The following is a 13,671-nucleotide window of genomic DNA, read 5'->3' as shown; positions in this document are numbered from 1 at the left end:
GCTTGAAAGAATTTTGTCTATTTGTGTTTGAGTATTATGAAAGCTTTCACAATATAAAAAAAAACACAAAAACATACATTGCCACTTATTTTGGCTACAACATTGAGCTACACAAGTCATTATATTCGAGTGAACAGTTAGTTACAGTGCAGTTCCGAATGTCACTAAAAACTGAGCATTCTTATAATTTCATCGGTCTCTCTGAAGTAACTTCCTCAGATGTGGAAAGACTCAAGTCACAACAACAGCAGCAGCAGCAACCGTACGTTAGCAGTAAAGTATACGTATGTCAGTGCGAATGTGTTGTCTCTTACAGGAAAATGGTAATGAAACTAAAAATGTGCTTTTTTTTTTTTTTTCTTTACACAGGTTGAGTACCTGTTGTAATTAACTTAAACTTGACCTTGACGGGAAACGTACTCAAATGCACAAAGAAAACAGTCATAAATAAATAGAAGTACTTTATTTGGTGTGAGGGTTTTCCTATATCTGTGTACTTCCAGACTGAGTTGAAAAGCTTTTAAAAAAAAAAAGACAAGTAAAAAGATTTTACTCAGGTAAAAGAATGTTACCTTGGGAGAATTTGACTAAAATGTAGAACTCCAAATATTTGCTTTAGTAGCTATTCAGTGGAAAAACTACTTGACTACCAAGTACCCGGTAAATAATTCCTCGTGTATTTTAATCAGATTGTAAACATCAAACAGACCAAAGTACAGGAATCCAATTATATTGATAAACATTGTTCACTCAAATCTAGGGCTGTGCAATTAGTTGAAAATCAATTACTATTATACTCTACAATTACAAAATTAGCATAATTAGACAATTAATACACATTAATATCCAATACAATTTGTTTAGTCAAGGAAACAATAGTTGAATTTATGGATTTGCACCATTTATATATATATTTTTAAATAACTAATTTTATAAGTTTTGTTTGGTTCAAAGGGAACTTGTGTATAGTATTTCAAAGAAATGTGTCCTCATGTTTTTTTTATATTTAAACATTGTCTTTTTTGGTACCCAGAAATAAATGCTCATTTGAATAATCAGGATTTCAATGATTGCCAGCCCAAAATAATCGTAAATTTTCCTAATCGAGCAACCCTACCAAACCTAATCTTTATTGTTCTGTAAAGATGGAATTCTTGATTCAGAACGACTCTAGGATTGATAAGGCTGTGTAATTGTACCTAATAAAGTGAATGAGTGTGGTTGGTGTCAAGGTGTACTCTATGTATCATAGCCAAGTGAGTGGCGAAAGCAGCATTGTAAAAGCCCTCGGCTGCTTCAGGGTTCGGCCCGCTGTTGATGTCAGGGCGATGCTGTGATCTCAGCATTCACAGGTCAAATGTTATTGCGGCATCACAGTGAGACAGCGAATCAATACTGATCTAACTAGGCTGGCTGGGAACGGCTGGCGAGCCCGAGTTTAGAGGCACACTCTGCTCACCGGTGGCACTCCTCTGATTTATTGCAGTTGTTACTGTGAAAATTGACTCCGAGAGTTTTCATTTAACGGCATACTATACAGTTTGTGGCTGGACGCTTGAAACTGCCTTTGACCTTCAATCCCAGGGAAAGGATCAAGAAATAGAATGAAGCAAGAGTCATTTGACTTCAGACAAATCATAAAATCAGCATGTATTGGGGGTAAAAGGACACACTATTGTCGACATTATTTAGGTGAGGGGAGTCGGGGGGACAAAAATGAACCCGCTCAGTGCTTATCCTGAGGGTTTTGTCCTTTACCACCATCTGCTGGACAATAGCTTCTCTCAGTCAAGCAGGCTTTAGTTGGAAGTGGAGGTGCCACGATTAATCGACAATTAAATATCAAATTATGTTTGATCATCACATGCTCGGAATTTCAACTTCTCTCCAGTAAATATTAGCCAATTTCTCTAGTCCTTCATAAAATGAGACTGATGATCTGTATTGAATCAAAATAAAACATTTGCTTTTAGTAGTTTGGAAAGACAGTGGTGAACATTTTTAGCAATTTAACACACGCAACTTGATGGAGCCCGTTTTCAAGTCGAAGCTGTGTTTCCATCGCCTCATAGAACATTACATCCTCTGACATAATTTTCCTGGACTTGACCCTCACTTATTAAACTTCAACTGCTCTTTAAAGGCTCACCCGACCAACCTGAGACTTGCATCATGCTTTCACTCCAACGCATCCTGTCTGCTGCTGTTTGCAGCCTCAGCTCAGTGAAGGAGGCCTGCAGAATGAAATTACCGCAGTTGGTCTTGTCGGAGGCTCTCTTTTCCCAGACTGCCTGAGTAATTATCCTAATGAAGGAGGAAAATTGAATTACCAAAGTGCAGCAAGAAACAAATGAATCCATTTAGTGATGACATGCAACATCAAACATTGTTTCTTTTTCCCCTCCAACTCAGATGATTTGCTCAAATAGCACAACATGCTCACTCATTGTGTGTGTTTTTGGTTTCATTGATGAAGCACAAATATTGAGTGTGCTGTGGGATAATAATTATGGATTCCTTGTAAATGTGGATTCGTGAGTCTGTTTCTAAAATATACGATATGAGGGGGTGGGGGCTGGATATTTCTAAGAGCAAGTGCTTGGTTTCCAACATGCAAATCCTTGCCATTTGTCTGGGGGAATATGCGCCCTCTTGTGGAGACGGTTAAAGAGGTCCTCAAGGATTTTGATAAACATTTAAAACAGACATTTTAGTGTGCAGTGACTAATCAGATCAAATACAAGAATAAATACAAGAGCTGTCTTCAAATTCTTCCTTTACAAATGAAATCATGCGCTATTTTGATTGACACTTTCATAAAGGTGTCGCTTTAACTGGTTGAAATATGCAGTGGTACAGTTTTGCACTATACTGTGTAATATTGACATTTCAGAAGTTTTGCTATTAGTAACTTGCAGATATATCTTCTCTCTCGCTCACTCGCTCCCTTGCCGTCTCTCTCATATTGTAGTCCAGCAAGTGTCAGTGCAAGGACGAATCTGATTTACAGTGTCAGGTGAGACAGATTGTGATGTTACATTAATCCTAAAAAGTAACATTTTGATTATAAGCCAGTAAAATATCCCTCGCTGTATTGCGGTTCACCTTTCACCGATTTTGTTTTCACAGTGCATTGTGGTATGTGTCCTGATTGGCTATATATTCTCCGCACTTCTTCTCTACCTGTGTGTCAATAACGTTACGGTATTATAATATAAGGTCAGTCGGCTTGGACAGGAAACAAGAAATGACAAGGAAAATGGTACCAAAACTGCATGGGAAATACTGCTCCGAAAAGTATTTTATTTCGTCATTTGTAAGAAATAAATGCTTCTCTTTGTTAAACAAATGCTTGGGCCTGAAAACAGGTTTTGTTGTTTGGTTTCAATGTTATACATGTATTATAATGGTAGGTTTCTACTTCACGGATTTCGCCCATCATGTTCGTTTCGGAACGTAACCCCAACGAAAAATGAGGGAAGTTCAAAGGACAAAAATATTCTGCCACAGTCAAAAAACAAAAAATAGCCTCTAGTTTTCTTTTGCATTATTGCATATTAAGTTCACAGTGCATTTTTTTTTTATTATCTGTGAAGAACTTTGTTACAGTAACAGCCGTGGTGAAAGCGATAAATCAATAAATATGAAGTGTGTTGAGTTGAGCGTCCAATGGGCAGCTGTAAATAATAACGCCATCTAGTGGAGGGATGCAGTCAATACTTGCACCAAAAGTCTTATGGTTCAAAATTTTTACTTCTGTAGTATGGAGCAACGGGTTTATTATTGTGTCTTGAATAAATGCTTACCAGTCATGTTATATGTCATCTTTTAGCAACCTTAAACATTCAAAGAGACATTTTAACTTATGAATCATTGTTTAGAAACCTTAAACATTCAAACAGGCATTTTAACGATCTCCCTTAGGAGTTCTAAAACAATATCTATTGTAATCAGAGATGGTGATATATTCAATCTGCCCCATGCTATGTAATGATAATAGTAATCCCAGCAAAATTATGCCATGCAGTAAGATTATATACAATAAGTGTCATCAGTTCATGTTGAATATGACTAATATATCAATTACTAAAATATGTTTGTTTGTAGGGCAGAAAGGGACACAGAAATTCTCTGATTTTAACTATCCTCTGTATTATCTCAGTGTTGAGTAAGCACCTGTCCCAGAGCAGCCTTGTACCCATCAAACCAATTTTTCCAATATAAATCCAGGTTATTGGACTCCTGCACGGGGTACCCCTTTAACAAACCTGTTTGTTTCTGTTTCATCAAAATGCTATGTCAGCACTCTTCTGTCTTCAAGATTGAGTTTTCGTGCAATCATATTCTAGAAAAATATCATGGTGCCTCGCTCTGAATGTTGATGGCCTGAGGCACTGTCGTCTAAAGTGTCCTCCAAGAAAAAAAGTGCCTCTCAGCACACTTTGACAGCTTCAATCAATGATCATGCCCTTGCTGTTGCCTGTGATGTTATTCGTGCCGTTATCACAAAGGTCTTCTTCATTTTAATGTCACTTGTAATATGATCACGAGTTTGTGTGTATACAGTACATACGGAAAGTACACGGGAACCTCAAGTGAGCTAACTTAGGAGTTTTTCAAGGTAGGCCGGCCGATTTGGTTTGTCACAAGTTGCAAACACAAATTTATGGTATATATTTCAAAAGTATGTAACTTGTGAAAGTAAGCTAGATTATTCTAACGCAATGCAAACTCTAGCATCAGTAACATTTATATCATTGTAGCAGTAGTTGGAGCAACAATACTCACAGCCATATATCCTTTCTCCTCAGCAAAAAAACCCCAAATGTTAAATATAATATTGTTATAACTTACAATACATTGTGCATTCACGATGGGGGCAATACACTGCCTCCTGGTGGTCATGGAACACCAGTAGGAGCAGCACAATGTCAATGGGCAGTGAAGCATGAAATCACCTTGCACAAACAGTATAACTCTTTCCATTCCATCCATCCATTTTCTGAATCGCTTCTCCTCACAAGGGTCACAGGTGTGCTGAAGCGTTTCATATTAATCAAGGATAATACTGTTATTTTTCCTACAGAATTTTGTTGGTGGGTTTTGGTGGGGCGGAAAGGATTAATGACATGTCTATACATTTAAATGGAGAAAGTTAAACGGGAATACAATTGAATGAGTTTACTAAATTTTCGAATGAGCCTGTAAAACCTCTGAGTCCTTTCCAAATGCGCTGTATGTGTAGAACTGTTTTCTAAGCAGGGCATCTTTTCTGCCTTATTAACTGTGTCCCGTTGCCTACGGCGGTCATTAATAAATGACCCATTTGCTTAATTGCAAAGAGCTTGCAGGACAAATGCTAAGTAAAAAAAAAACACCTAGAGGCTTTTACTGTTTCCTCCTAAGCGTGAGCGAACAGGTAAGAGAGGTGGTCAAAACTAAATGAATATACGTAGTGTAAGTTGTAAGAGAGCCCTGCAGCATCAGCAGCAAATAGGCTCGGGGCCGGCGTGTCACATTGAATTTCTCCGTGACTCGTTTTCCAGACATGTGCATCAATGCTTTGTATCTAATGTGAGTGTGACACAACAGAAGCTTCGGGTTGTTGTCTCTGTGCCATTGTGCTGAACAAGGTCCCCCAAAGTCACTCAGTTGCAGTGACCATCTGTCATGGCCGCCGTTTGTCCACAAGATGTGGCTGCCATTTGCTTGCTAATAAATGTCACATGGAGGTTTGTCCTAATTACTCTCCACCAACGCGGGTCACTGCTAGGACGGGGGCTCAACTACACTGAGAGTTGACGAAAAGGACATGAAGATTGTGTTTCCTCCTGTTTCCATTCTTTGTGTTACACAATTATCCTCTTAAAATATAAAAATATTCAGTTGTGGTTAGTCCACTTACTTGAATATCATGTTAACATTATCGTTTTATTGGCTACGGCTACATGGCACTATTCCAATTGTAACATCCTGAATGGAATATGCGGAACAAAACTGGAAAAGTTATATTTTAATCTTTGTATCATTTTGGGGGAATATCCAGTTCATGGTAGTGTAACTGCATATACGTAGTATTTATCGTTTGATGACTGTCTTCCTCGTGTATTGACATTGTATTACATATGTTTACAACAAAAACTAAGTTTTAACGTTTTACTATACGAAGTAGCTATAGCACAGTATATTGCCACAGAAAATCCAATTAGTCTAAAAAATCACCAAACACATTCAAGGTGAAATGTGGCCTAATAAAGTGGTTTGGGTTTGAAAAACCTCAAAGCGCCTTAGGCTTCCCAGCACTGTCACAAATTGCTAGTGAACGCTAACTGTGTATGCTCTTTTGTGGGAGATGACAAAAGTTGTTGTTATTAGGGTAGAATGGTGGTCTTTGTCTCCACTTTCTATATGCGCAGGCCTGAGTTACATCCCAATGGAGCTTCTTTTGTCCAGGCATGGTGGAAAGCAGAGGAGGATGGGAGGGGGATGTGTAGCTATCAGATAGATAGGACGCTGGCTTCAGGTGGGGGTCACGTGACACCAAGAAAACAAAGAGGTAACTTGGCCTTGGGGCAAGGGATTGCGAAACAACACAGACAGAAAGACAGAATCACTTGGCAAGAGTTTTGTTTTTGTACACCAGCCTTAAACTCTAGACGTGGTCCTTGTATGAGTTCCAGACGGTTTGAGGACTTGTAGTTGGGGTGAGAAGGAGGCCACTAGGGGAGTAGCACTGACATTTTCCACACACCTTTTACTTGAAGTGGAAGTCAACCACCAAATTTTCATTGTATGTTCTGTACAGCCCAACTAGTCAAAACACAGTGTTTGGATTCATGTTTCATTTGTGGAATATGAATTAAACAGGCAAAATCCATCTGGTTTTATCCATTTCAGGAGGGCACTTTAACAAATGTTGCTAGTCCGTCCTCCGTCCGTCCGTATTTGTAACATAATCGTCCGTCTGTCCGTCCTCGTTATTTCAAAAGGGCTTCATTCACCGGTTCGTCACTCCATCCATTGTCTGTCAAAAAAACTCAACCGTCCATCATAAGTCTGTGTTTGAACTTGTCTGCAAAATGGGGGTCCTTTGATGGATGGATGGACCATTCTGCCCCTGGGATGAAATGCTTACTTCTGTGAATAATAGTATTGAATAATATCACTGATAATATGTCTATATGTCTTTTTGTTGTGTTTCCCATGAGAATTTCTTTTTTGAAGTCCAAACAAATCAGATGTTGACCAGCTTTTGCAGTTTTTGGAATGGTTTCCGGCGAATCTTAACTTGGGTCACATAAAACAAAGAAACATCTGTTAAGAGGGGCATTCTTGCTTGTGGAAAATTTGTCTCTAAACATTAAGTCAGTGAGGTGTTGACCAACAAATCAGTTAACTCCTCACGATTTCGTCTCTTCTGAACTGTTTCCATAAACTATTAGGGTTAAAGTAATCCCCAGCAGGTGCTTAGAAGAAAGTGATAGCATCTCACTTTGACCACACACAGCACCAGTGATGAACCGCCCACACAAACACATTTCCCTCCCTCCCTCTCTTGACCCTCCTGCGTGAATAAAAGTAATTTACTGCCCCTGAACACAACGGTGCCTCGCAGTTTCTGCACGGCAAGTTCAACTTAATCAGCGCCGAAAGCCCGCTTGTGACAGCAGCTTGATCACAGACGAGCAGCGCGGAATACGAGATTGGAAAGATGTCACGGCACAGTGGAAGGAGAAGGACATGCTCCTTTTCAATGACATGCACACGCATGACTCTTCTTTCTTTCGTCTTGAAAAAGTAGTCATGGATCTGCATATAGTTTCATTGCTTAGCGCACATCCCAGTGGGCTCGGGATCATATTGTTCAGCACCCAAGCTTCAGTCACACTATTTCCCTACATTTGCATCAATTCCTTGTTTTCATAATTCTTTTTTTTTGTTTGCATTCTGTTCCTTCTTGGAAAACATACAGCACTCGTTTTTGCATCGTGTAGTATGGAAAATCTTCCCCTCAGGGATTAATCTAGAACTTGTATGTGTGTGTGTGTCAGTGGCTCACGATAAATGAGCCAGTGTGCATGACTGGTCATGTGATGTGGTGTGTGAGACCGGTAACTGTGGGCCCTGATGGGATGTTTTTCTTGTGATTTGGCCAACACGTCATCCGCCTCTGTTTTAGGTTTCCTTGCCCTTACAGTTGTGATTGTTCATGTGAATGTGTTGTTTGAGAGTTGAAATGAGGCTGTCACTAGTGAATGATGTGACTAATCAGATGGAACACTACAAACGCCAAGAAGAAAGTCCAAATATAGTCAGGAATAGTCAACACTAACGTGCGGTGTGTGCATTATACGCACTCCAAACTGCTAGCTTGTTTTCCTAACCAACTCGCTGAGTCGCTGTGGATTTTGAGAGGGCTGGTATATTTTTACCCAAGGGTTAATTATTTTTGACTCCGCAGACTGGGTTGAAGTCCGCTAAACAATCATGGCTAAGCTCACAGCACTAAAGCACACTTTTGGAGCAGATAGGAAACCAATTGCTTTATTTCTGCGGTGAATGACATGAGTATAAGTTGTTCCATGGGCGGTTGAAAGTAGCAAGCGGAAATGCATGGCGTCCGTGCGTCAGCGTTTCAGTTGGGTTATTCAAATACGGCCCATGTAATCATTGTCATTCCAAATGTTTCCCAAATTAGAGTTTTGACCTTACTTGGAATATTGACAGCATTTAAACGTAGTCAGCATGGCTCGTTTTACTCCTTGTTGGATGAAATTCACATGCTGGGTAAAATCCTCAACCGGAAGCCTTGGGTATGAAAAACCCAGCAACGACTTGCTCTCTTTTGGACCTCGTGCTGGGTTTCATATTTCACCCAATTTGGGTTACTCAACTGGGTCTCCCAGTTTTAAGAGTTTTGTCCAATGACAGATTTTTCTTTTGTTCAATTATACTGCTAAGAAATAGAATAGAATCCACCACAAAGGTTGCTTTGTAATAACTTTAGTGACGTTTACAAAAGCACCTACACATCCCAGCAGTACTTAATAGCATTAAAGTAACACGGCTAGCTCCCCAATTGGGCCCGACAACTTCTTAACCTTCTATTCCAAATCCACCCTTCTGACATAATGAAGCCCATACGGACAGAACTTGCGAAGGTTGAGACAACAGCCTGCCTACAAATCCTCCATCTATCTGTTTGGTGATCCAATAACTGATAAATGTGCTTTGTCACACTCATTCCCTTTGGTAAATATTGATTTTGCTTTCGTTGCAAAGCTGTTGGGTTGGAGACAACTACCGAAATTAGTAATGCTCTTGTTCATTATCGTCCGCTGTTTGTTTACTTAATTTGATTGGAGCATCACCTTCACAAAGGCACAACGTGCCCCCATCCTCTAGCCTGACAAGCCAGACCCAGTGTTGTGCCGGGAGGCCGTTCACCACGACTCGACTAGGCTTAAAATAAACCAACAAATCCAATTTGTTTACGTGCTGTGATGTATCCTTTGTGAGCAATGTCACTCTTCCATCCCGCAGCAATCAAACATTAAACTCAGTTTATATAACCCAAAACGCACTGAGGCATTAAAACCCTCAGCAGAGCACTGGAAGCATTATTTTAAAGAAGACGTGATGGATGGATGGATGGATGGATGGATGGATGGATGGATGGATGGATGGATGGATGGATGGATGGACGGATGGATGGATGGATGGACACATGGATGGATGAATGTACAGATGGAAATGGACTTCCTGTCGACCAGTTCAGGGTCTAACCTGCCTTTCGGTTGATGAGCTCCAACTCGTACGTGACTGAAAAGCAAGCGGCAGCGCTATCAAAAATAGATAGATGCCCACCAAGGAATCTATAGTCAAATCCCCACTCCCCAAGTTCATTGTCTTTCTTTTCCCTTCAATGATGATTATTTTCTCACTTGTCTTCTCCTCATCAGTCATCCTAGTAACTCGTGTCGAAGCTTCTCCTCTTTCTCCAGGGCCGCTCTAATTGAACACGGGGTCGGTGGTGGTACAGACTCTTCCAGCTGAGTAGAGGAGAAAGACTTTAATTCCAGCTCTCAGGATGGGACTGTGACACACAATGGCCTCGCCATCCTCTCTGCCCCCATGGATTCTCTGCTGAAAGCCTTCTCCTCAGGCAGCTTTTTAATAGGCCCTCTCTAACTCTACACGCACACACACGTAAACACACACGTATCGACGCACAAGCGCACATGCACCTTTGCAACAAAACGCATGTACCACGTCGGCTCATACGCACACACATTGAAAGTCGTTGACCCCCTGTGTGTAGCTGTCACTAGTGCTGCGGCTCACACTGCTTTGGCCTGTTTGAAGTGCTCCTAAGGCCACATGACAGCCTTTTAACTCTCCATATCATGCAGAGGTGGAGCCGCTAAGCAAAGGCTACTTCTCTGACGAGTCATAATTGCAAGAAAAGCACTGAAAAACAGACTTTATGCAAGGTTCTTGGTGATTTTCTCCCATGGACGTATTTTTGAAGCACTTGATGCGCGCTGATTCACAAGGAAAGAAAGACCTGTGGCAGCGCGGTGCTGTTCCTGATTTTGAAGTGGAGAAAAAGTAAAGAGAAGCTTGTTTAAGGGCAGATTGCGCAAGTGTAATGTCGATTTTAAATGTTTAGTTTTGTTGGCCTTGGTTGTATCCCCCCCCAAAGAGTTACAGAAGAACATGGTGCATTCTGTGATGCCGGTCGAATATTGTACACTGATAATCACATATTCATGTTTTAATACTTTTTCTAGCTCTTTCCGAGCCCATGATGTATACCACGCTACGTCACGTTATATGGGGAAGCGATCACACGCAAAAGAGATTACCATTCATGAGTGAGCCATGTGGAAACACGTGTTGTCACCACACACACCATTACATCATTTAACCGCAGTGCAGCATTTGGCAATGTGGTTCTTCTTTGTGATACGCACACAACTGCAGCCATAATAATACACTTAGTTTTAAATGAATGCTTCTGTGACAGTCTCAATTACAAGTGAGCATTAATGTCATTGGAAATGTACAATTATTTTGGTATTGTGTTTATTACAGCGTGGTCGGTTTTTAATAGAAATGAGCTGGAAAGCCACTTTATGGTGTTAAAAACGTGACAGACGAGGCCAAGGCTCCCCAATTTCTGCTGCAAAACAAACCAACAAAAACCTCCTTTGATTTAGACAAAATCAAACAATTGGTTCCATTGGGGTAAATACGTGTGTACCATTCTGATTCTTTATATGGCATCCTGTTGCTAAATAATGTCCAGGTTATAGCTCAGCTAATGGTGCATTCATTTGGAACATTGTAATGATTTGTAATGAGGAACTACTTGAGATGTCTGAAGAGTTGTACATTATCAACTGATCTTCCCAAACAATCAGGAGAGCAAGTATTTAAAAACTTCACTAAAATAGTGAAAATTAAATACTATTCATGAGAAGAGCGCAGTAAGAATAGCAGTTTAATCATCAATTGTTGTAAATTCTCGTGAGTTTAGCTTTTATTGTAGAATTTAGAGGCGATGGAAGTGCAAAGGACAGTTTTTTTTTAGGAAATTCCACTAAGATGGTTGTTCTATTGCTAGTACAATTGTTCCCATTTTCTATACTTTTATAGACCCGGGAGTTTATGATTTTAAATTCCATACTTTTCTTTCTTGCTTAGGAACCCTGTTATAAATAAATTAGGCTACATGTGGGTTTGTACTCTGGCCAGCAGTTTTTGGTGCTGTGCTATATTTGTTCATCCCAGGCTATTGGATCTTTGCTGATGTGTTTTTGCCCTGAATAAGAATTCTGCTTGCTGGAAAGAGTCGAGGTTGGTGTGCAACATCTTGGCATTCATCTCTTCCCTTCTTTTCGTGCCATCGTCTCTCTTCCGTCACCCTGTGGCCTGACTTTTCCATTTCCTGCAGCCACCGTCTTCCAATCTCCCCGGACTGGACGTGTGCCTTAGCGACATAAAAAGACTGTGTTCAGTCAGGATAGGACGTGCGAGAGCCAGCTTATCCGCTCAGTGTGACACCTATTTGCTATTGATCTGGACAGTGTGGAGGGGAGCAAGGGCACCTTTTTGTTTGTATCTAGAAGGAGAAAAAAAACAGGGGAAACATAAGCGTTGGTCCTGTTTCTATTGGCCTCGGCATGCTTATCTGATTGATAAACAAGGTCGTTTCGAGGATGCCACAGCGGCAGAAAACGAGGCGGCTGATGCAGCAGCATGCTTGTAAACCGGCGCTCTGTGCCAATGTGTATAGGGCATGAGGCCATTGATTTGTAGGGAGAATTAATTTGCTCTGACACTAAAGCAGGGGACAGCTAACTTTATGTCGTTAGCCGGTGTCAGAGCCAGGCAACATTCAATGTTTTTGCTAACCGGGGCAAAAAGAGCAGAGCACTTACAACGGTGCCAAATAAGCTATTTTGACGCACACAAACAACCAAGGACAATAATTCCAATCTTTTTCAGTGGAATAAAAGCATTTTCTAGCAGACTGAAGAAGTTCCATATGGTGAGAGTTCAGCAACCTCCTGCCTATTTGCACTTTGCTTTATATGAATTCACCCATTCATGTTGTTTTGGGTGTTCTTTGCATTATTGCCTCAAGATGGTGCCATAATCCTAGTTCAGTAGGAAAGTAGTAATTGATGTCAAGGAATTATGTTTTATGTCAGGAAGGAGATATGTTTAGCTTGCGGTGTTTGCGGAGGTGACATGTTTTTGCAGTGCTGAATGGCTAATGAAAGGACAGTTTTTTAAAAACCATATGAGGCCGATACTTTTGCCCAGGCATCCAAAATCCATCCACATAACGCGTGTAACTTCCTCGGCGCTGCCTCCCGGTCTTGGTAAATGTGTGGTCACCGTTGACGTGGCATTCGCTCCGAGGCACAGGAAGTGGGTTTTTGAAAATACAATTAAATGACATATGTTACAAAACAATTATTTTGGATCCAATTTAAAATTGTCCCAAAACATCAGTGTATTCTTACACCCAGGAGATTTGAAGTTCAGTGCTCCGACTGGTATTTATTGCTGTGCATCACATGGCAAATAATGTGGTTTCAGTGCAACATGATATGGTCTCACATGTATTACCCACAGCGTCGACGAGTTATGCAATTAGCCTGAACACAAAATACACACACTACCCAACACAGCAAAACAAGCCGTGTTGTTGTTAAACTGCTTTGGTTACTGTATTCGAACTTTACATAGCAAATCACAGCATATCCCGATAGCTTTTCAACAAAGGTTGACAATATAATGTCAATTTTTATTCCCAATTACTGAATTAAATGCAGTTCTCTCATGCACATGTCATTCCATTTTAGTCTTTGAATAAAGAAAGACCAGTATTTTTATTAGAATGGCCCTAATGGTATTACATTAGCCGTCTGAATGCACCCATGTGTAATACTACGTACATGTAAATTGAGTGGAAACCAAGTCATCAAACCTTAGCAAGTGTAGTGGCCTTGAAGTATAATTTGTTGTAAAATAATTCAGCTAATTTGCTCACATATTAATTAATCACTTGGGAAAGAAATGAATATAGCAATGTAGCTACTGTGTATCCATCAAGTGAGCAGAACACAAAGTCATAATGACATAGTGATGAATGGG

The sequence above is a fragment of the Syngnathus typhle genome, linkage group LG4, assembly GCF_033458585.1.
Source record: "Syngnathus typhle isolate RoL2023-S1 ecotype Sweden linkage group LG4, RoL_Styp_1.0, whole genome shotgun sequence".
NCBI lineage: Eukaryota > Metazoa > Chordata > Actinopteri > Syngnathiformes > Syngnathidae > Syngnathus > Syngnathus typhle.
The sequence above is the reverse complement of the archived record's forward strand: the minus strand, read 5'-3'. Positions refer to the sequence as shown.